Source organism: Chinchilla lanigera, unplaced genomic scaffold, assembly GCF_000276665.1.
Source record: "Chinchilla lanigera isolate Chin_1 unplaced genomic scaffold, ChiLan1.0 scaffold00007, whole genome shotgun sequence".
Classification (NCBI taxonomy): Eukaryota; Metazoa; Chordata; class Mammalia; order Rodentia; family Chinchillidae; genus Chinchilla; species Chinchilla lanigera.
In genome coordinates, this window is record NW_004955408.1 from 10,353,097 (window position 1) to 10,378,391 (window position 25,295).

At 36.4% G+C, this 25,295-nt stretch overlaps 1 protein-coding gene and 1 long non-coding RNA gene across 2 annotated transcripts in view; one reads left to right on the forward strand and one right to left on the reverse strand.

Moving 5' to 3' along the window:
• The window catches only part of Sgcd (sarcoglycan, delta (35kDa dystrophin-associated glycoprotein)), a 546,765-nt gene that overhangs the window by 79,753 nt on the left and 441,717 nt on the right, over window positions 1-25,295 (forward strand). The gene's annotated exons all lie outside the window — the stretch shown is intronic.
• LOC102011177 overlaps window positions 6,279-25,295 on the reverse strand; it is a 21,596-nt gene continuing 2,579 nt past the window's right edge. Inside the window, exons 2-3 of the long non-coding RNA XR_259677.1 lie at window positions 21,561-21,630; window positions 6,279-6,351 (exon numbers count right to left, since the gene is read on the reverse strand). This is a non-coding gene — a long non-coding RNA (uncharacterized LOC102011177). The remainder of the gene's footprint in view (window positions 6,352-21,560; window positions 21,631-25,295) is intronic.

The window sequence follows — 25,295 nt, forward strand, 5'->3', positions numbered from 1 at the left end:
GCTGAAATGTTTACTGTAGCAAACAGATCCTAATAAAATGTCCTTTTATTGGGGAACATATCCCTAGGTACTTGCAAAATGTGTTTTTAAAAATGTATTTAAAACGGATGACTTAAATAAAAAAGATTACCTGTCTACAGATTCAATTTGAAAGGATTAGATTCCACCATTTTGAGACAGGTAAAAAATCAGTTGAATGGGAGGCTATGGATCTGCCTCACACTGGAGACCACTGCACGTACACTGTGATGTCTTTGTGATATTTATGACTCAGTTTAATGTTTTTTTAAAAAGCCATAATTTGAGATAAAGAGTTAGCAAAATAGAAATGTTTTTTGTGGGTTTTGCTTCCAGTTCTAGCCTATATAATCTAAAGCAAGTCATTAAATAGTTTTGCATCTCAATTTTTCCTAACTCTAAAGTATGAGCTGTTTTGGCCAGGTGATCATCAATTACCTTTATATTTTGAGAATGTATTCTTGATTTTAATGATACTAACTTTGCTGTCTACATTAACTCCTACCATTTCTATAGGAAATATCTAGATATACATTAAAGTAGCATGTTCTTCAGTTTTTGCTATCATTCCTAACATTATTGGATGTACTCATTGCATTAGTCTATTAAGCATTATACACAATAGACATTTGAGGGGCCGGGGATTTAGCTCAGCAGCAAAAGCGCTTGCCTGGCAAGTGCAAGGTCCTGAGTTTGGTTCCTGGTACTGGAGAAAAACCAAAAAAAAAAAAAAAAACAATAGACATTTGAAAAAAGAATTAAGATGTGTTGTATACATTCATCAATTCCCTACAATGAATGTAATTTTTAAAACTGCAAACATGTAACTAATAAAATTTTTTAAAACTTTGAAATAAAGTTTCATTCACATTTACTTAAAATCTTAAGTAAAAGCCAAAGATAGAGACTTAGCAATCTGTCTACATTTTTGTAAAGCTTATTTCTATAGCAAATAGTTACTTTGAAAGAGTTTTGCTCTGAAGAGGACAGTCAAAAGAGAGATGAAAGAGAAGAGTGGTTGGTAAGTATACTTATGTTATTGTATTCATTACATTATTTTATGACACAGTTGGTATAAAATCATTTTTACATATAAAAACTCACAGAACTCAGTATCAAAAATCATACAGTTTATCTTGGAAAAAGAAAATATCAATACATGAGAAGAATTGCAATCATAAGTGCTAAAAATACTAATTTTAATAATCATGTAAGTAAATATTGGAGTCAGTGGAATAATTCCAAGAAGTATTTTTACATGAGGGCCACTTTATTAAAAACTTTGAAATGAATCAAGCTATTCTTTACTGCAGACCAAAGCCCATTTCTCTCCCTTCAACATGCTGGCTGTAAATTGGCCCAGTAGAAAGCGGATACAATAAAATTTGGTCCTACTTTATATTTTGTTCATTAGTTGATTTAAATACAAATAAAATACGCAAGCAAAGTCCTTTGTGCTGGGTCACTTTGAAGTTCATTTAATATCTCCTATGTCTTCTGTTTTGGAAGCTGACTGCACAGACTATCATTTTGACTGATTTTTGTGAATGGTCAGAAACACTCAGGGCTCAGCACTTTGGATAGCAACAAAAATACTGAGTGATGTTGAGTGTATTAGTTAGCTGTCTAAAGGAATTGGAGTTTTCTAACACCTGAAAATGTTGACTCATGAGCTTGAAAGAGAAGGGAAAATACATAGATGCCTTAAAATATTTAACAATTTCTCTATTGAATATCATTCTCATTTCATTCCTACAATTACTTCTTCACTAAACATCTTTGTACCTCTATTCTTTTGTGCTGGTGCTTTTCCTTCTATACAAATAAACACCTGGCCAGCCATTAGCACAACAGTGGAGTAGGGCTTTGTAGCATACATTTCCCTGCAGAAATGTTAATTTGAACAATACACATACATAGAAATCCCTTCACAAGAGCTAAGGAAACCAGATGAGAGACTGCAGCAACTGGGCTATAGTACAGACAAAAAATGTCAGAGAGGGTTTTATACAACCCAAGGCACTTCTCTTCCAACGACAGACAATTTGGAGTGGTAAAAGATGTCTTTTGAATAGGGGAAGGAGAAGGAAGTAAGAAAGGACTTTGTCTCAAATTCTGACATCATCTACCTCTATAAAATCCAGCAAAAGGCAGACATCCATAGCTGAGATTCAGTCAGTACCCAATAACTGAGCCTCTAATCTCTTCCCATTTCCAGGCAAACCCCCACAGCTCCAAGCTCCACAATTTTCTTGATTAATTTGCTCTCTGACAATGCTGTCCTATCAGGGCACTGCTAGTGGTCTCAGGCTCTAACCTAGCTTCATTACCTGAGTATCCGCTATGAATTCAGGTTTCAGGCCAGCTGTAGGGCCAAATTGGTCTGAGAGATTCCAGATTTTGGACTACTCTCAACACCAGATATTTATGCCCCAGATTTCAGTCCTACTCCAGGACCAAGCAAACCCCTAAAGCTATGGGCCCAGACTTGCCCTTCTGAATGAAGGCTAGAGGTCCACTGACAGTCTATTTAATACCTGAACCCAGGTACATACCCAGGTTTCAGATTAGCCTGGAGCTAGGTAAGCCCATATAGTCCTAGACTTTATGTTCACTTCAATACCAGGTCACCATCAATGTCTTTAGGCACCTTAGACTAACATCTGTGGACAGAGGTGCTATTCCTACCCAGTGCTGGTGCTTTTACACACACCTGGTTCCTGTGGTCCTAGTCTCCAGTCTAGCCCTAGCAGCTAAAACTACTCTACCAGGCCCCTGAACCAGGTGTGTTTCATAGAGCCAAGCCATAGAATAGACAGCATGGACCTATACTATAGGACCAACCTTGTGAACCCAGATTTTAGGCCTTGAAGATCTAGGCTCTAGGCAAGCCACTGTGGCCTGAAGTTCCAGAGAACTCAGGATCCAAAACTGCTCCAGTAGATCTGCTCAGCTTGTTCCAGCTGAGTCAAGTACCGGGCCAGCCACTGCAGAACAAAAGATTCAGGATCACCCTGTACACCCAGTAGGCAAGTCAGAATATGTGGATTCAAAATCCAGGCACTTCCAAGGAATCAGGCTCCAGATCTCTTCCTGTGGATTCCAGCCAAAGCTTCACTCCTGTGTTTATGTGTCTTGCATAGACTCAGAGTCAAGTCCTATACCAACACCAGGTTAGCCTCAGTGGGCACTAATTTCAGGCCTTCCCCATTGATACAAGACCACTGTGAGGCTCTTAAAACAAAGTTGATTCTGAAATCCAGGCTCAAGACCCAACCCCACAAACCCTGGGAGTAAGCACAGCCATCTGTGGCCTAAAGTACTAGGCCAGCCTGCCTGAGAACCCCAGCATAATCTGACTGGCATCTCTAGATGGCCTGATTACTAAGAGCTTTTACCAAAGTCACTCTGCAAAAGCTAGAAGAAGACCCTACCTTTTCAAATGTACAGACATCAGCATAAGGCAACCATAAATATGAAAAATCAAGGAGACATAATACCAACAAAAACATTCAAATAACATTCTCCTAATAGTTCATACCAAATATATATATACATATATTGGGCCAGGGATATAGCTCAGAAGCACAAGCACTTGCCTGGCAAGTGCAAGGTCCTGAGTTTGATTCCTGGTACAAAAAAAAACCAAAAAAACAAAAACATAAAAAACCCAAACCCTCAAATATATTGACAAAGTCTCAAAATAATTTTAATAAACCTGAGTAAAATTCAAAAAACTGGAAAAATAATTTAATGAAAGTAAAAAAAATAATAAATACCTCAAACTAAAAATTTAACACAGAAATCAAAATTTAAAAAAATTTAGAAATTCTGAGGTGAGAAAATACAGTGACTGAAATGAAAAATGCAATAGAGCCCTTCCACAACAGACTTGATCAGGCAGAAGAAAACATCTCTAAAATTGAAGCCAGGCTATTTGAAAATATACAAATATATTGAGGCATAAGAATGAAAGTACCAAGAAAATAATACTGAGATTTGTGGGGCAACATTAAAGAGCACATTTACAAGTCATAGAAGTTCAAGAATAGAAAAGACAAATGATAGAAAACTTATTTATTTAAAGAAATAATAGAAGAAAACTATTCAAACATGGGGAAAGATATGTATATCCAGGTTGAGGAAATGTAAGTAAGATTCATTCCAAGCAAGACTACATTAAGACATATTAGAATCAAGCTGTCAAAATGGAAGACAGGATCATCCAGGCACCAAAATAAGCATGTCATATAAAAAGGATGTTTCACAAGGCTAGCAACAAATTTCTCAGCTGAAATCTTATAAGCCAAGGTAGAATGGGTTGTGATAGTCAAAGTGTTAAAAAAAAAAACCCCTGCCAACCTAGAATTGTGTACCAGGAAAATCTGTGTCTCAGAAATGAATGAGTGAGAAAGATTCCCCACAAAGCAAAAGGTGGGGAAGTTCATCACCATGAGGCATATCTTACAAGAAATGCTAATAGGAATTCTACAAGTTGTAATAGAAAGACGCTAATAAGTAATATGAAAACACATGGGAATATAAAACTCTGTTAAAAGTTACTGCACATCCTAATTTTCAAAACTGATACTGTAATAGTTGTGTGTAAATAACAAACCTTTAACATAAAGGGTAAAATAAAAATTCATTAAAATAAATGATATCTATCATAATTTGATACATGATGTAAAAAGATATACGTCATGACATTGAAAATATAAAACATCCTGGTGGGAAAAAGATAGAATGAAAATAAAATGACTCATGTTTACAGATGACAATGGATTTTGGCATAGATTTGCTAATTCCTGACTATCACATGAGATAGTAACATTTTAATAGAACTTAAAGTCAGTGAGGTTTGAGACTAGAATGGAACAACAACAGTTTATACTTGGCAAAACTTAGCTTGCCTAACTTCAACTGTCTCAGTTGGGTTTTCGTTGAGATGAGCAGTGTTGCCTGAATCCCTTTTTGAAGATTGTGATGAGATTTTTCTGAATCTTTTGGGAAAAATTCCAGACTTATGAGTTGGACTCGATTCTTATACTATTTCTTCATTATGTTTTTACAACTACCCACCTTAATTTCTCTGCACTCTTTAAAACTCTGTCTACTGTGTGGGCACAGAAGGACTCAATCTGTTTTCACATGTGTATTTGTTTGTCCTGCCTACAAATATAGCAAGTGCATTATCATATTATGAGTAGTTTTCAAGCTTAACCTAAATTTTCAAATAAAAAGGACCTATATCAATTTATAACTAATCCTAATTTCTATCTCCATTCCTGAAGCCCTACATACTTTATATTTGTACATGTAAGCACAATCAGCCACTCACTGATTCAGTGACTGCCCTGACTTTTATTATTCTGGTAATAGAATAATGTGAAAAACGTATTTTAATTTTTTTATGTATACCTGGGAAGTTTCTTATCTTGTATTCCATGACTCCATTTTGTTGTAATTTCCAAAGCTGTAGATCAAGAAACTTGAATTCTTACTTTGTGACCTAGTGAAATTGATTGGAACTTTATCTACTTGTCTTTTCGTTTTTAAAGGAATACTAACATCTGTTCAACAGTTTCCATAAGAGCATTTCAAGGATGAAATTAGGAACTTGTGAAAATATCAGGAAAAAATAGATTTTTAGAAAATATTGATTCAAATTGGTAAGACAGAAAAAGAGATACATGGAGTATATGCATGTTTACATATGTACTTCTTTAACTGAGGCCAATTTTCTATTCTTATACTTACAGTTAAATTATACTGACCTATTGTACTGTGAAAGCATTTTGAATGTGGTTTTTGGAGACATATTTCCTAAAATTGAGAAAAAAATATTTACACACCTTTTGGGATTGCCAACTCTGTTAAAGCGACATCTTGTGTTTTGAGTATATGGTGTGTCATTGAGAAGCGGCTCTAATTCTGTAATACTTTATTAAGGGCAAGTTAAAAATAGAAGTGAAAGTCTTATTTATATTGCTATTTCTTAGAGACTTGACTACACACACCACTTCTGCCCTAAAATCCTGTAAACTTCAGTTGACCTCATTATAGTTGAGACCAGTCATAAGATTTAGTAAAGGTGAAAGTACTTGAAAAACTGTTCTGATTCTAGACAGCATTCAAAGTTTCATTCCTTGACTCAAGAAGTACTTTAAAACAACTTATGCAGAGATAAAATTCACAAAATACCAACATGTATATTTTCATTGGTGGCAACAACATCAATTTAGAATATGATCTTACCATTTAAGTTTCTGAAGTAGGTATACTGTTTATGGTCGTTGGTCTTTTCAGCCCATTTGTAGAAGTTAATCAATACTGGAGGCAGAATGTAGGACAAAATAAATATCCACACATTGTACATTTCACTTCAAACCCACTGCCATTTTTATAAGCATTTAAGAATTCACACACACTTGGGCTGACATGGTGATTCAAAATTTGGGGAAGGAGCATTTCCAGTTTTGTTATTTGCTTTGCAAAACTATACCTTTAGGAGTTTGTATTTCTAGAGTTGTATTACCAGAGATGCACTGCATCTCAGGTTTTCCATTTTCACTAAAGAGCATGAGCTAGATACCTTGGCACTTGTTCCATTTTGATGTATTGTCTGTGTGTTTGAATTTTTACATGTCTTGATGATATGAAGAATTCACTTCTGCATCCAATGGAGTATAATATAGAAATGAACTTTTTCTGACATTATGAAGCAAAGACTTCAGATAGGGTCATGAAGTATCTATGGAAAATTATTGGAAAACAGAAAAGTATCTTAAAAGAAAACATTAGAATATGGTAATGTGAATGGTATACTGCACATGCCATTTGTATGGATGCAATGACTTGGGAAAAAAATCTTATGCTCTAAATTAACCCTCTTGAAAAATGGAAACAACCTTCAGGTCAGTCTTGCCCAGTTGAACTGTGGAAATATTATTTTCACTGGTAAAATGTGGATACTTATCAATTAAAACAGGAGGATGATTTTTGTATTCCTCAGTTACACCTGGCTAGATATTAACCCTGGCTCCCCCTTCCCTGCAATATTAGTAAGTGTAGCACGTAAATTTGAGCCAAAAAATTCAGCTTTACCACACTTACAGCTCTATTTTTTCCTTTAGCTGGATTTATTACTAGCTGTAGATAGCAGCAAGGAATCAGTTCAGGCTAGCACTCTTGAGAATGGGCACACTTAACTTGTGTGGCTCCACATGGCGTAACTAAGACCGATGGGTAAATGTAACAAGCAGCAAGTTTTCAGTGGTTCTATTTTCATTAAAAGAAGATATTCTAGAACTGCCATTAAAAATTATTGTTCTCAGACATTTGGACAGTAGTCAAGATAAGTTTCTACCATGATATAATTAGAATGTGGTTTACAGTCTGGTCCTCTATTAGTTGGTTTTGTGTCTCTATAACAGATTATCACAGACCTGGCAATTTATAATGATAGTTAATGTATTGACTCATAGTTTTGCAGGCTACCAAGTCTAAGATTGAGGGGGTGGCATTGGGTGGGGGTCTTTTTGCTGAGTAACAACATGGCAGAATGTCACAGGACCAGAGAGAGAAAGCAAGACAGGACTGAATTCATGTTTTATTAGGAACTTCCTCCTGTGGTACCAGGAATACTTTATTCATGGGGACTGTGGTACCTTGACTCAAACACTTCCCCTTAGGCCCTGCCTCCCAACATTGCCACATTGGTATCAAATCTCCAATATAGGAACTTTAGGGGACAAGTTCAAATCATAATGGATCATTTATCCCCTGTGGTATTCTCTGTCCCATCTTTATGGTAGAAAGATGCAGGTTTGCAAGTTCCTTCTGTTGTTTATTTCCTATTCTTGGACATGTAAGAAATTTTCTATTGTTCCTGTATTGTTTTTGAATGTGGAGAAATCTGTGTAGCTTTCTTAAGCCCACATATTGATAGGGAAAGAGAGACTATTTTTTTTAACTCCATATTAAGAGAGTTGCTTAAGTTCACTTAAGCTGTAGTTGATCCCACTCTTCACCTCCTCCCCTTCGTTTGTTATCAACCGACTTAAAGGAGAACAGAGTCATAAAATGGGAACAGAGAAAACAGGACAAATTGAGAAGTAAGCTACAGCCTAAACTGTAATGGTCATCTGGAATCCAGCTGTCCAACAGCTTCTGGGAAAGATAATTGTGTGCATTCTTGTAAGATTCCCAAAAATGAGGTAACGGTTACTACAGAAACCTAAAAATGTACTTAAACAGAAGGTGAGACCCAGATGAGCACAGACATCTTCTCTGGCTCCTTGTTAGAGAGTGTCTGTCAGCCGGCTCAATAAAGCTTTGTTCATTCCTGCCTTTTCAGTTTTCTTGTGAGTGCCTGTCTTGTTGAACTCAATTGTCACATCAATGTGAGATCTGATGAAAATATATAATAAATATTTAACTCTAAAAATATATTACAGTAAAAAAAATGGGAGAAGTATTTTGGATGGGAAAGGTAGTATTCTGAGGGAGTTTAATGAGAATGTACCTTTTACTGTAAAACATTTTAAAATATTTGCCATATTTTAAAATAATGTCTTATATCTTGATAGCTCACTGATTTTTATCTCATACATATATATGTAATATGTCTGCATGTATTTATTTATTTATGTATGTATTTTTTGATGATGAGGATTGAACTCAAGGACTGCATATTAAACTACAACTTTAACTTTTATTTTATTTTATTTTTACTTGGAGTCAGAGCCTCACTAAGTCATTCAGTTGCCTAGGCTGAGCCTAAGCTCATTCTCCTCCTCCTTAACCTCCCAGACTGTTGGGATTATAGGCCACCACTTACAGCTACAAATATTTTTGTCTATTCCTATAACAGAAAGGGAATGTTACTGGAAACCTTGGCTATTTTCCAAAGACAGGAGCATCTGTGATTATATCTCTGAGACTTCTCACTTTCCTGGGGCTCTCTCAGCACCTTACTCTACTATTTACTTATAAGGGCTGTTCTCAGATAGCTACCAACTTGGCCCTTATTTTCTGAACAACTTTACGAGGAAAGGTCTCTTATTTCTTTGAGAAACCCAGAGAAACATTACCGACTTGTATTTCAGGATGTGGTGTACCATAGTGATTAAGACCTCTGCTCTGCACTTTGGCTATGGGGAAAATGAATCCTGACTTTAATTTAATTGGCTGGAAGAAGTTGGGTAAGATTGAGTCTGTCTCCATCAGTTTTCTCACTGGAAAATATGAGTACTGTCTCTTGAGTGTGAGAAAACTTACAAACAGCCCTTGCTAGAGTACTAGCGGCACAGTGAATGTGAGTAAGTGAGGGTGGTGGAAATCTTTATAATACTGTAGTAATGACAGCAGTAGCATAAAAATCAGGGAGACTTGCACAGACCTTAATGGAATTCATTGAGTTCTAAGTCTCTTCAGGCCTGTGCCTTGGAATTCTGAAGCTAAACACAGACTCTTAATTTTGCTCCATATTCTGTTTTACATGCCCCTCTTGCTTTCTCTCTAGTTCTCCTTGCCTTCACACAGACCTGGGCTGAAGTTCCATGCACACTTCTCAATAACTAAGTGACAATGTGAACTTCTTCTGTGTGAAATGGTGCAAATACCAACTTCATGGTCTTGTTGGGAAGATCAAGTAAGATGAGTATATGTAAAGCATAATGCAGAGAGCAGGTGCTAAAAGAAGCTCCATTTCCTCAGTTTCCTCTGATGTCACCAGTAGGTGATTGTACCCCACCTTTTGAAAGTATCTCATTTTCAAATTTTAGTTTTTGCTTCTTTTAGTAATTATACACAAAACAGTATGCAGTTAATAAAATTCTCACAGTAGCTCTTCTTCCAGTTTACTTTCTCAACTGTACCAGGATAATATGGGCAAAGGGGATATAGTCACTGAGGTATTATCTCATGTAAAACTTAAGCAGAATTAGAAATAAGAATTTAGGAATGCAATACAGTTAACAATATGAAGTAAAGTCAGGACAGAAATGCCAACTAAAGTCAGGTAGATACTTTCATGTATTCCCAGAGAGAGCTTTGGCACATGGCCCAACCTCATGGAGCTTGGGTTTCTTCATCTGTATATGCAGAATGGCCCCTACTTTATGGATTGGTGAGAACATTTAGTTAAAAAATGAATTATTCTATCTGTATGGTAACTGTAATCATTGCAATGATGTTTTTGTTATATTTATTATTCTCATTGTTCTTACTAAGATTTATTGGATTTGGGGGAATGAAATACATAGAAACAGTGAGAAGGCCAAACTGATAGTAATAGCAATATTTTTTGAAAGTTTCATGTGTACTTTAGGCAAATTACATACATTGTCAAGCAATCCTCATAACACAACTGTAAGTTATTCACAGATAAAAATTCAGTTTTGTAGAGGTTCAGTAACTTACCTTAATAATTGCAATTAATGCAGATAGTTCTCCCATTCATAACTAGATAATCACTCAAGGTCATGATTTTAACTCCTCTCAATTTTCTAAAATGAATGGTTAAAAGAACCGCTGGCTAGAGGATAAAAGACTTTGAAGTTTGCTTTGGTAAACTGAAGTCATTTGAGGATCTAATGTGTTGGAATGGTTAAGCTTATTTTGTGTGACTCAGTGTGGTACAGTAGGACCAAAAGATATTGGGATCAGGAAAATTTCCCTTCTGCTCTTTTCATTAAAAAGGGAGACATTGCTTAATTAGGAACGAGCTCCGACTTGTTCCAAATTATTGAACTTAGACATTTAAACAAAAGTCAGGTAAAAAGAGCTCCCACGAGAGACAAACACAGAGGGTTAAAGGGTTTCCAAGGGTCTATCCATTGCCATGAGTCCATAGTTTGGCTTTCAGATAATGAAACGATAAATTAGTGGAGGCAAGATGGAAAACATCCATACTTTTACATTTGAGATCCTACAATAACAGAGATCTTTGTATATTAGTAATAATCTTTGTATATTAGTAATGTAGTGTTTTGATTTTGAAAGATATAATTTTAAAAATTAGATGATATGATTTTATTAAAAACTGTTGGATTTGTCTGCTTGTTGAAAATATATGTTCCATTCATATGGAAGGTAGAGTAGCTTTCATGTTATCTTTCCTATCAATCATGTTTTACCAATTTATTTATTAAAAATAGACTTCACCTTCATGCAGTTTCTTTCTTTCTTTTTCTTTCTTTCTTTCTTTCTTTCTTTCTTTCTTTCTTTCTTTCTTTCTTTTTTCTTTCTTTTCTTTCTTTCTTTTTTTTTTTTTGTCTTTCTAAGACAGGGTTTCACTATGCAGTTCAGACTGGCATTGAACTCACTTTGTGACCCAGGCTGGTCTTGAACACACAGCAATCCTCCTGCCTCAGCCTCCTGAGTTCTGGGATGACAGGTGTGCACCACCATGTCTGGTTTCACCATTTCTTAATTTGTTTTATGCTGCTATAACAGAATATAATGCTGAGTACTTTATAAAGCACAAAGATTTATTTATTGCAGTGAGTGTTTTGAATGACTAAGTGTAGAGAAGTTCCCATGTGTGAGGGATTTTGAGGTTCATCATCCCATGACAGAGGGCAAGACAGAAAAGGCACATACACAAGAGGCAATGGGGAGGGCTCGGGATGAGAGAGGGACAAAGAAACCACTTTCATACTTTGTCAGGAGCCCATCCCTGTGAAAAGACTATGGAGATGGGGAGGGGATTTGGAGATGCAGGGAGACAAGAAGGAAGGGAAGGGAAGTGGGATTAAGAAATGACTGAGGTATATGTATGCATACTAATTACCAAGAGGAATACAATTATTGTGTATCACAGACATATAATAATGAAAAAGAAACTAAAGGAAAAAGAAAGAGACCTACTCTTGTGAGAATGGCATTGATCCAGTCCTTAAGGCAAAACTTGGTTCTAATCACTCCTTAAATGTTTTACCTTTTAATACTGTTAGGATTAATTTTCCAATATATGAACTTTGGGAGACATATTCCAATTATAATACCTACTTTGATGATTCAAATATGCCTCATTGGTCAATTCTGTCCACCAACACCATTCCCCAAAATACTATTGAAATTCATTTTCTGGATGTAAAAAATAATAAAATACTTATAAAAAATAGGAGAGTAAATCTTACATCTGGAAAAATATAAAGAGTGGGTAGTTGGCAGTGGGCACCTTCTTATCTTGGATGTATTAGTTTATCAGATAAGAGAAAAAGATTTTACAAAGTTCATAGGAAATAAATTTGGGGTTTTTCATTGAAAATAGTAGCATCCATTATGTAGGATTCTGAAAACTCAAAGCCAATAGGGTAAATTACTTCTGAAGAAATTTATTTCTATGAAGTTGATGCTGATTTTAGTGAGAATGATAGGAGTACCTAGAAACTAGATCGTATGAGAAATTGTTGATGTGTCATTGTTGATGTGGTATCCCCTCTTCACATAAAGAAGCCTGCTGTGAAGTCAGCAAAGTGAGTTACACTGAATTCCTGTAACATGGGTGAACACACAATGAGACTCTTGTGGAAAGTGAGTTTAGGTTTTCTATTGCTCATAGATTGGGTGCAGAATTCCTCAGGGCCATTGGGCAAGATATTGAATCTTGTGGTTGCTTAAAGAAATGGTGCAGATGAGGTGATTCATGGGAAATCAGTTGGATTTAGCTTGAGTTTACAATGCCAAGGACTAGAGTGCTATATTTACAGGGATAGAGAGCCTAGAGCTGTTGGTAGTGGTGCAGTGGAAGAGTAGACACCAGGATGTGGTGACAGATTGAATGCAGAAGGTGGATCTCAATGACACTCTGGCTTTGTGGCTGAGGTGACAACAAAACAGCAGGATATAGATTGTTTGACAATTGCTCTCTGTCCAAGGACAGCCACAAATGGAACAGTGATCAGAATGGGGCACATTCTTCTAAATAAATCAACATATGTGATTCGGTATTCATCCAATGAAAGCAAAAATTAAAATTAGCCTGTAAATTATGGAATCCAATTATGATCTACATCTTGTTTCACTTCTGCTTAGTTCTGTAACAAATGTCAACACGGTGAAGTTATGGATTTTTCAGCAAAACAACATCTCTCATTTATTGAGAGCTCACTTACTGTATAAAAGCCATTGTACTGAGGTTTTTATATGCATCATTTTATTTAGTTCCTCATGGGTATAATTTTTGTCCACATCATAGATGGCAACATTAAGGTTTAGGGAAATGGAGACCCTTGGCTAGAGTTATATTACCAATAAATGCTAAAACCAAGACTCAATTCTAATCTCTTTTACCAGTATCCCATTCTCTTAAGCATTTAGAGCCTGCCTCATGATTAACTTTCTGATCATGACTTATTGTGGAAGCAAAACCTTTACTCCTTCATTAGCTTTGAAATGGACAAAGCATAAAGACAAGTGGCCCACACAGCAGGGGAAGAACGTTGAGTCAAAAAACAAGCACACCCACCCAGATGGTTTAGTTTCTGCAGTGCATCCTCCTTTTCCTCCTCCTCCTTCCCATGAATCACCTCATTTGCACCATTTCCTTAAGCAACCACAAGATTTAATATCTTGCCCAAATGGCCCTGAGGAATTCTGAACCCAATAAAATTAACTAAAAGTTAATTTTAGTTCCAATTGGCTATAGTGTAATTTTATAAAATGGCAAGTTTATAAGAACTAGCAGATCTTGATATAACCAGTCCAACTAAAATTCTGAAGGAAGCGTGATGGGGTAAACCTTGTTATCAAGGAAAAGTAAATAGTAACAGAAGTGACCGTAGCTTTTTGTAGAAATTATGCAAATTTGATGTCCCTGAATGAGTTATACTTCAAAATAAAGCTAAAATAAAGAATTGGATTTAATCAAAATCTTGAGTATTTTTTTTAAGCACAGACCTTTTGATTAAATTCTATTTGTAGGACATGAGTTTAGTTGATTCTCTTTCTGCCAATACATGAGAAAAAAAAAACTGTATCTACTCTATAAGATATAATATACAAAATCTTCCTTTAAGAGTCTTAAGAAATTTGAATAGGACTGTTTTATGAAAAATAATTAGACACTATGGATGGCAAGTTTTACATTATTTTTTCATTTATTATGGGCAAGTAACTTAACCTTATTTTAACTTTACTTGTTTCATCACCTATAAAATAGTAATAAAAATATCTTTGTCACCAATGGCACTGTGTTAAACCTCTAATGCAAGTCTGTTCAAGCCACTAGAAACCCAGACAGGATCCATGTGTCAAAAGGTCCTTCAGTTTGAAAAATTCTCTTTTTTCTCTGGGTGTTTCATGTTTGAAGTTAGATGAACTTTACTATCAGTATAAAACTTACTTCTTGACTGAAAATTCTTCTTGTTATAAGAAAACTCACTCTCACACTACCCTGAAATATTAGTTTCTTAATATACATAAAAATAATTGTTACACAGTGAAGATTAATAGAGTGTTTACCAAACATCTGAAGCTACTCACACAAAAGCTCTTATGAGCACCATTTGTTTAAAAGGCTGATTACTATTTTTATTGTTATTAGAATTATAGTCATTTATCCCAGTACACTATTAAAGGATGCACACTGCCATTTAGGAATTTGAAGTGGATGAATATACAGAACTATACCTTCTGTGTCTCCCAAAATTTTGTCTCCAGGATCCCTTCCTTGGCATCCTTAAGTGTGTTCTGTGACTAGATCAGAATCAACGATTTGTTAAGAGAACGAACACCCATTCTGCCTACAGTTGCAAAACTACAATTTGATTTTGTTTCTACTAATAGCATTTTAATGTCTCTATTGAACTAAAGGGGAAAAAATAAATTTTTGCTTACACAGTTACTAGAACTGACAGAAGAGAACTTTTAATTTATGCTCAAAAATGAGGAGAAAAGTGCAAATACTAGGAAAGAACTTGAAGACAAGGCAATATTAATCTATTTACTTGAGAGTTTGCCTCAGTTTTGAAAAGGAATCAGAGCTTTTATACACATTTATACAGTTGCATGATTTCTACTTTTATAAGAAAAAGATTGAAAAGCTATCAGTAGGTAGGAAATTTATTTGAAATCATTTTGCATGCAAGTATCAAAAATGATATAATTGGTGTTGTTAGCTTTTCTCTTTGTGCATATTTGTAATGTGCAATAGTGATGTTCCGTTTGGAGAATTGGGACATGCATATAACATAGAGTATCTTGATCATTTCCAATTTCTTTACCCCCCTCAGCCTTTCCATCCCCTTTGACATTTCCTTTCCCTCCCCCGACTCCATTTCTGGTATCCATGTCCTCCACAGGTCTGAGTTAAACACCCTTAAGTTGTGCTACAGGTAATTCAAATGTTTATGGTTTTTAAGTAGTTCATAGATTAGAACTCTGTAGATGACGCACCCATTTGCTGAGTGAAATCCTTTAGTGCCCCTACTTAAATATGTTTTGCTTGAATACCTCTAATATCTGGTTCTAAACTAGGCTTAACCTCAGATAATTTTAATCATTGGACAGCTGCTTAAGGTTTAGGCAAAACACAACTCTCTATGTATATTCTTACCCAGAAATCCTGGTTCTTTCCGAGGCCGCCAACAGACCAAGAGCCATTATACAGCTGGGAGCCTTTCACAGTCTGTCTGTACTGGTTTAGCTCTCTTAACTGTGCTTTCCTGAGGCACTAAGAATAATAGGCTATGCTTCCTTAAGCTATAGATGCTGTATCTTGACCGACATATGCAATACGCATCATTAGGACTCCACATATTCCTAACCTGAAATGATTTGGCAGGCCATAAACCCTTATTGGAATTGTAGCCCTCTCTGAGTATATTAGCGTGTCTATTACTATCTCCTGTAGTAAATGCATCACATTTATTTCAGGCAGTTGTGGAAGTATGCTTTGGTCTTCTTCACAATTCACCCTATGTATATTTATGGAGTAATATTGTCTGGAGTTCTTCCTGTACCATTTTCTAGCTTCCCAGAGTTTTCCATTCCATTAAAAAATAATGATGATCCTATCAGAAAAAGGTTAGAGACAAAAATATAGCAATTTTATGTTTATGTTCACAAAATACCTGTCTTTCAACTCATTTCCAGTGTACAGTTGTTGAAATTAAAGACCTTAGAGCTGGCAAGGGATTGGCTGGTAGGAGTTCTTGAAGCACACATTTTCTGTTTGCTGGGTGAATATATACATACATATATATGTGTGTGTGTGTGTGTATGTAATATATATATGTGTATATAATATATATATATATATCTCCCAAAGAAAGCTTGCTAAATTACAACTCATTTTGCCATGCTAATAGAGGCCTGATAAAATCCATTGCTAAGTAGAAAAATACTGCATAAGGAAAATAAATGTAGGTTGCATCCATTGCCTATGTAAAATATCAAGATACGCTCCAGACTTTATCCAGGGAAAAGCAATTATTTGTACAATATCTTTGAAGTAAAGCATAATAAAATGGAGCAATAAATGTTATATTTGAAAGCTGCTGTAACTTCTAGTAATTAAGCATCATAATGGGAATGCTCTAACTGCGGAGGCGGGGGTGGTGTCAGTTATTCACTGTATGGATTCCTTTTGCTTCCACTAAATCTGTTGAAGAAAAAGATTGTGTCCTAAAAGCAATGGCTAAAACCTAGGCGATTTAGTAATGAGGAAGAGAATAGAAAGCTGAGAGAGTGTTTAAAGGTACCTCTGGGTATTCACTCACGGTTAGAGAGGTAGAATACAGACAGGTGCAGGGAACTAAGGGGGGCAGGAAGTGTCAATTTTTATGTGTGCAAATACAAGGAAACATGTTGGCATGCCCTGATGCAGTCAAATGACAATGCAGTTGTCCTGATTTAAATGTGGTTAGACATATATGTTCAAGTTTCAACAAACAGGGCCCGGGGATATAGCTCAGTGGCACAAGTGCTTGTCTGGCAGGTACAAGGTCCTGAGTTTGATTCCTGGTACCAAACTTAAAAAAAAAGGGGGAAAATGCCAAGTTTCAATAGACAAATGTGTGCTCCCCACCAATTTTTGAAGCTGCTAAGCTTTCTTCCACAGTGTTTTGCATTCTCACCCACAGAGGATGAGAATTCCTATTGTTCTGTGTCCTTGTCAGCATTTGGTGTTGCCAGTGTTGTGGATTTTAGCCACTGTAAAAGGCAAGCAGTTATTATTTCATTGCTTCAGTTTGTAATTCCCTTAAAACATGTATTTTAGTGATCTTTTCTAATGATTATTTGCTATCCATATGTCTCCTTTCTTAGGTGAAAATATCTTTCACATCTTTTTGATGATTTTCTTTTGGATTGTGTGTTTTGTTATTGGTAGGTTTTAAGAGTTCTTTTTATATGTTGGCTACCAGTCCTCTTTGAAATATATATTTTGTAAATATTTTCTTCTAGTTTGGGGCTTGTCTTTTTATTTTCTTAACTCAAATTTTTCATTGTCGTTTTCTATTTTAAACTCTAACTGAGAAGTTTAATTCAGTGTCCTATATCAAACCAGAAGCACAGATGCAAGGCCTGACCCCCACCCATAGGGTTGCTGCAACGACTCCAAGGAGGGTCCTTATAATCCAGGGCTTTCCCACAGAGATCAGACAACAGCAGCAATGGCATAGATGCAAGTGAAAATAGGATTTACTTTGGAAATGCATCCTCTATACACATTTAATCTATTAAGTTAATGTGGACATTTTGGTTTCCTTGTTAGTAATTGACTAATAACCAGAAACAATCTCTAGACTTGTTGTATAAAATTTAAAATAATTCAGTTCTCTGTTAGTTTCTGTCCTTGTCACATAATGCTAGCAGACATAATGGGACCAGATAGAATCTGAGTATAATGTCAATATGAGGGCAGAAATCCAGGAGATTTAGGGACTAGGTGGGTTTCTCACGTGAATTTTTAGATCAAGCCATACTTAATATAAGACGTTTAACTGGATTCTTCATTATTCAGAAACAGAAGAGTCCTAAATGATGAAAGAGAAGATGAGAGTATCCTGCAAATATATAATTAATCTCTGAGAAAGAGATTATGGTCCAGGGAAACTGTTTTATGATATCAATGTAAAGTACCTAAAAATTCAAGTCAGAACCTTGAGATGTCTTCTTGTTCCTCTCCCCAACTCTGGCAGCAATGTGGGATTTACATAAAGACGAGAAAACTATTTTAATGAGGAGAAACCATCAGCAGCAGTGTCTGAGGATCTAGTTTGGATAAATAATGTGCACCCACTATTGTAAATCAGATTGGGATGACTGCACGTGGCCAATCTGACCTGGGCTTCATTATCCCATTTAGTATAAAGTTTTGTTCTGAGGCAGAAAATCAACATCATTGCACCATGTGACTCTTGTATAATTTATATCAGACCAGGAAAAGGGAAATGAGGACGCTAAAAACATAGTGCTACATTTTTAAACCATGTGTTTTGGTCTTTGTTCTTATCACTTCAGTGAACTACTTGCCAACTGGGCAGAAAGGAAATATGTCCAGAGAAATATGGGTCCAGGGACTTGTGTATGCTTCCAAAAGCCAAGCCATGTCTTTGCTGAGGAAAAATGCAGCTCAGAGGTTTGTCAGAGATTGAGCTCATCTCATGTTGATTGTGAATTAACTTTATTTCTTAATGAAAGAGACGGCTCTTTTCTTCTCCCCTCTACATATAACTTAAATTAAAATACAATGTAGTCTGTCCTCTGATGAAATCATTATAATTATATAATTGTTAAGGACTTTGATTAACATAAATATATTATGTAAAAGTTTGATTAGAAATCTGGATGCGTATTAAATAACAAAGTTATAATTAGGTATGGTTTGATTTGGTAAGAAATATTTGCTTTCCCTAATTCTTTGTAAATCTGAGGATTCATAGTCTCTTCTTCCTATCTCCTGTCAGGAAACCCAGGGAGAAAGAAAGAAATCACAAAAAAAAAATCAGTTAAATGATTCTTGAAGTAAACAAATACAATTTAGTGCAAAGGATGGAAATATATGGTGGGTTTTTTTTTTGTCTTATGAGAAAAAGTTACATACACACACATGCCTATTGATGCTGTTATAAACCCAACCAAAGTGTTAGAAAAAGTATATGTTAGAGAAATGTTGAAAGGAGAAGCATGTGATTGAAAGAGGAGTAGGGAGATCTTTTACAAATGGAAAGGAAAACAAGAGATGGAAGGGAAGGGAAGGGAAGGAAGGGAAACAGAATATTTTAAAAGAAGCAAAGAAGAAATGAAAATAGAGCTTTTCCAAATGGAAAGTGTTTGTAGTCACTGAAGCCCCATATATTCACCAACTGCAGTATTTTGTCCCAAGATCCAGTAGGTGGGACAGAGCAAGGAATCCATTGATACTTGTGATCAATGGGTATGAGCTGCAGAGCATGGTGGCCCAGAATGGGGTTGCCCCTCAAACTGACTGGGGAGGTTTCTCTAAGAAAAGCTACTGTACAATATTAAAAGTCAAACAGTGTATGTGCAAGAAGCCTGTGGATAAGTGTTTAGCTTTATTCATAATGACCAAAATGTCATAGCTTTATTCATAATGACCAAAACCAAGATGGGCTTCCATGGGTGAATGTTTCAGCACAGTGGGATACACCCATACTGCTAACTACAACTGAACAGCAGAAAGTAATGAGCTACTGATAAAAGTAATAACTTAGATGGATTTCCAGGGATGTAGGCTAAGTTGAAAAAGCCACTACCGAAGGGCTGCTTACTTTATGCTTCTCCTCGTGTAGCATTCTTTAAATAACACTTTCACAGAAGTGGAGAGCAGATGAGTGGTTGCCAGGGTCTGAGCAGGTGGCAACTCCAGAGGAAGATGTGTGACTGTAAAGGGCATGAGGCCTTCTGGTGGCAAAGGGACTGTTCTGTACATTGATTATCATGGCAGATAGATGATAGATAGACAGACAGATAGATAGATAGATAGATGAATAGACCAGCTGTGATTACAATTGCATACATCTAAGTGCATATGAACATGAGTATGTGCAAAATTTGGAAAATCTGAATAAGATTGCTCCATCGTATTCATGTCATTCTCCTGATTTGTGATCTTACATTGTGGGTTTCAAAGGTGTTACTTTCAGGAGAAATTACGTAAAGACTGAAAGGAATATCTCTGAATTATTTTTACACTTGTGCATGTAAATATACTATTATCTCAGAATAAATCATTAAAAACACATGAAAAGCCGAGTGAGGTGTAGAGAGCTTCAGTGCAGGAGGGCTGCCGAGGGCCGGCATCCGAATCGAGCAAACTGCGGTGGAGGAGACCTACACTAGTTGCCCAGCATGCAGTGTCAAAGGCACAGAGGAAGACGAGGGAGTTCGTATGGGGCTGAGGTGGAGTGAGACTGGACGGGGTGCCAGAACTCAAGAAGCAAGGGGAGTGGTCCATGAGAGCAGCCCAGATGTCAACGATGAAAAACATACATCACAAAGGACTCTTCAGAGGTGTCAAAACCCCGCAAAGTGGTGGCCTTTGTGGTGGGCAAGGTAAGAAAGGTATTCGTGCCAAGGCCCTTTGATATGCGGAGAGTGATGGAGTGACTGTCCACATGTGGTCCATGAGATACTGGCAGGCTTCATTCAGGCTGAGGACCACGTCCACAGGAAGGGGCATCTGGGCAAGGAGTATAGGAGCCCAGGCGCGCGAGGAGTGTCTCCATGTGGAGGAGTGGCTTGCAATGGGGAGTTAGTTCCCAGAAGGTTATGAAGGGAAGCAATGCACAGGGAGTTACAGTGCAGCAGGTAGAGAGAGCTTTGGTGGGACTTGTGGCACGTGGGTGTGAGGCAGGCAGCACTTCTAATACTCACTGTATTAGAAGCAGAAATGATGTGATAAATAGGATGTAGCACACATAGGACATTGTCACTAACTTTTGTGTACTACAGTAGTACAGGGTTCAGGCCTTGATTTGTTCCACCATTCTGGGGAATATGGCTGTGGTTGTGTTCATCGCCCATTTCAGGGTCATGAACAGAAACAAAACTTTTGCTGGACGTTTCTGTTTGCAAACAGCATTGTTCATGAGCAGAAGTGTTCATGAACCGAGGTATTACTGTATCGTTTTGTAAAAGAGCTAGAAGTCCCTGAAGAATAGCTGACTCTCAGGCTAGTGAAAAGAAAGCAGAGGGCATGAAGCATCTTGTCTTGCTGTAAAGCAGGGATTCACATAATGATGAAATGCCAGAAAGACCCAGATGCTAGCTCAAAAAAACTTGCCCTGAGCAAATCTGATATAGAGACAACAGCAAAATAAATGGAAGCAATGCCTTATAGCCTATTGAATAAAATTTTTAAAAATTAATCCATAATGCATGATATGTAATTTATCCAATTTAAAGGCCATTGCATAACATATTCACATTGTTTCATAGTTCATTCCTCTTTAAAAACAATCTTAATTTTGAAGAGTCACTTTCCAGTAGAGAAGCCCTACAGAAATTACTTTAACTTAGAAAACTGATCATCATTAATAATGGAACAAATTCAAATTGTGGGTCACCTGGTAGGATGCAAGAAGAGGAGCCCGGCCTCACTTCTCTGATGGTCTTCCCAAAGATGTACACCTGAACCTAGTCAAGACAGAACATCATAAAAACATAAACTGTAAAGGACTCTTCAGAGGCGTCAAAACCTCAAAGTCAAGAAATAAATTGAAAAAACTTTCAGACTGAAAGTTAATTATACAGGGCAACAGGATTCCCTTGCTACAAGAAAAAAATATTTTAGGATAGTTGGCTAAGCTAGAGTAGAGTCCAAGGAATAGATGTTACCAATGTATCAGTTTGTGACTTTGTTGGATCTGTGTAATATCATGGAATGTTCTTCTGTAATATAATATTTATAAGAAATACACACAGAAGTGCAATATGGTAATTGGATTTTTCGCTGGCAAATTCACTCCTAAATGGTTCATGTTAAAAATGACAAGATACTGTCCCCATCGGCAGTACTTCTGTGAGTCTGAGATTGTTTCAATTTTTAGTAAATATTTACAAATAAATGAAAATTTTAAAAGCCAGAATCAAGAGAATTTGAACAGCTCAGTTCTTAGGTATTAATGGTTATAAAGATTATCATAAAAGAAGTTGTTGCACTATGATTACAAACCTGTAATGTAATTAGATTTAATCATAATTATAGTTTATCTTAAACTATTGTGATAAGTTTAAATCATAAATATAGCAAGTATTATAGTGAACTCTCATAACCCAGCTCTACTAGTTATCAACCGATGCAAATACTGTCTCATCTCAGCCTCTTTTTTTCTCTTTGAAAGGATTACTTGCAAGAAAATATAGGCATCGTAACATCAGGAAACACCTTGTTGTATGTCTCTGTACAGTGAGAGCTCATGTATTTTTCAGGTGTGACTATAAAACCAATAATGTCACATTAAATGCAAAGGCTGTAATCTCTCAGTACTTTCAAGTAGTGTTTGTATTTCTTCTTGTGTCACTTATGTCATTGTCATAGTTGGATTTCTCAAAATAGTTTCCAAAGGAAAGTCAAGATCCACATATCATCTTTATTAATGTATTGCCTAGGTCTTATTTAATCTGTAGGTTTCCTCTTCCTCTTTTTCTCCTTTTTGGGTCAGGTTATTTGTAGTACTCTAAATTTCTGCACATACTAGAATTCTGTTGGTTGCATTCACCTGGTGCTGTTTAATGTGCTCATTTATCCTCTCCGTTTGGTGTGAACTGGTGTTTAAACTAGGAACTTGATCTAGCTGGGGCTTATTTGGAAGGTGATTTGTGTATTTCTTGCTGCTTTACACTAGGGGTTGCATGTGTCTGGTTTTTTCTTTTTGTTAAGATTTATCACAGGAGTTTTCTGTTGAAGTGCTTCCTATCCATCATAAAATCCCCCATATCTTTTCCGCTGCATGCTTTTATAACCACTCATTATTATTATTACCCAGACCCGTTATTTCAACAAGGAATGCAAAGTAATGATACAGAAATATCTCATTCCTCGCTTGTTAGCTGAAATTTTTCTCTAACAGGTCACTTTCCTGAACAACTATTTGATTACCTGAGGTGTCATCCTGAAAAAAAATTTTAAAAAGGCACCATGATTCAGGATTGATGCAACAGTATTACAGGGAACAGTGTGAGACAAACACCAGTGAGAAGATGATGAAAGGACGGGGCTTCATGTCCTTTTTCAGATGTCTTATGCTTTCACTAACTAGCCTGCCGTCCCTGCCTGCTGCTGATTCGCAACTGGCAGCCAGACTCACTGGAGAGGCAAAGATGTGAAGCCATTTCTGTGTCTTCCTGGGGCTTCCAAGGAAAAAGTTGCTCCATATGTTTTCTAGGCTAAATATTTAGAGGATTCATTAATGTGAGACAAAATGGACATTAAGCCGCATTTCTAGCCTTTTGTTTTGTCTCTTGTCTGTATGTTGGAGGACCATCAGCTGGTTGCTGTTCCACACATACATTGTCTGTCCACTAAGCATAATTCACACCATCGCTGCAATCGCTTGTGATGTTTCTGTGATCTAAATATTTTATGTTGTTTACATTTGTTTGCTCTACTTCCATGGAGAGCTCTCTAGTCAGTTATAGTTGCATAAAATCAGCACATTTTCATCTCTGCTGCACAGATAGTGGCAAGAGGCTGGTGTGTGAGAACTCTTAAAACAGTAAAATTCTATTGAAGGAATCGATAGTTTGTTTTCTGTTTGCAAAAAAAAAAAAATAAGGTCATGGATTTTTTTTTCCCTAACACACAATATTGATGGGTTCCATTACAGCCCCTGAGAAATTAGATTTTATTGGAGTTGTTCTTCCACATATGCTGAACGGCTTGATTTAGGAAGTTCGTATTCACACCAGTTGAAAGCAAGTGTAGACAGTGCTTCATACAAGCAAGAAATACACTAAAGCTGAGAGAAAAATTTCTGAACTATAAACAAAAGGTACAATATTTAAATATGCCTTAAAATAAATTTACTTAAAAAGTAATTTCCTTTTTTTTGTGCTCAGTAAGCTGAGAAGTAGTGAGATACAGCTATGTCATTCAGCACATTTGTGCATAAATGGATTTGCATATTCCAGGAGTTTGGTTGTGCCAGACCTAGCAACGCGGAGGACAGCATCCAGTCTATGAATATTGCCTGCTCACGTCTTAATAATGACCACTTTAGGCATAAAACATGTAATTAAGCTCCCAGCACCGAGCATCTCAATGAAGGATATTGCTAAGTAACCAGACTGCAACCTACTTAATTAGCATAAACAAAAAGAGCACCACTTAGCCTGGCCATCCTTCAGCACCAGTGGGCCCCTTTTCATTTGCAGCGCTTCGTGAGCAATTTTGTAAAGAGGAGGAGATAATGAAGATTATTACCCTGTTGCCCCGTTAGCCACACTTAGCCTTAGGACTGGAAAGAATAAGAAATTAGAGGATCGCATTAGCCTTTTCATATGAATTTTGGAAAGTCATGAATTGTTAAGTAGATTTTATTCAAGATATAAATATTCCGTGGGAGCCTAATCATTAGAAGTCACTTCTGCACCTCTCGAGCTTCCTCTGTTTTTGAACTTTATGATGATACTCAGGATAAAAGGGAGTCCTACATCACTCAATATGCAAGCTCTTAGAGATTTTCCATAAGAATTTAGAATATGGATAACACCTTGTATTCATTCAATAACTTAACACAGCTGTTTTGATACCTACTGTGTGCCTGGTCTATTAGGTACATGTAGCTGGTGCTTTCCTTTCAGGAGTTGTGTTCTTTTTCTTTCGCAAAGAAAAGAAGCAATCCCATATGGTGATAGAGAAATAAAATGTCAAGATAATAGAAAACAATGATGTTGAAAAAGTGTTTTCAGTATAGTAAAGAACTTTAAATAGAGAGTTTAATTGATTTATTCATTTTCAGTAACCATACTGGTTCTCAGTAGAGAAATGATTTTCATAGAACAAGGGGGAAAGTAAGAAACCATTTGAAAAGTTATTGTAGTTTTCTGAGCCAGAGATACTAGCAGTTTAGACCAGAGGATTGTAGTAATGCTAGACAGAAGGGAAGGGATCTGTGATGTGTGTGGGAGACAACGCGGGAAGATCAGCTGCAAGTTGAAATGATGTCAGGCTTGTCACGTACACAACGTGGCCCAATATGGCGCGAACAATTTCAACAAAAATACACATAAGGGAGGTTACTTATTGAAAATCATACTTCTGGAAGAGGTTCATCTGTTCATTTTTTTTTTTTTTTTTT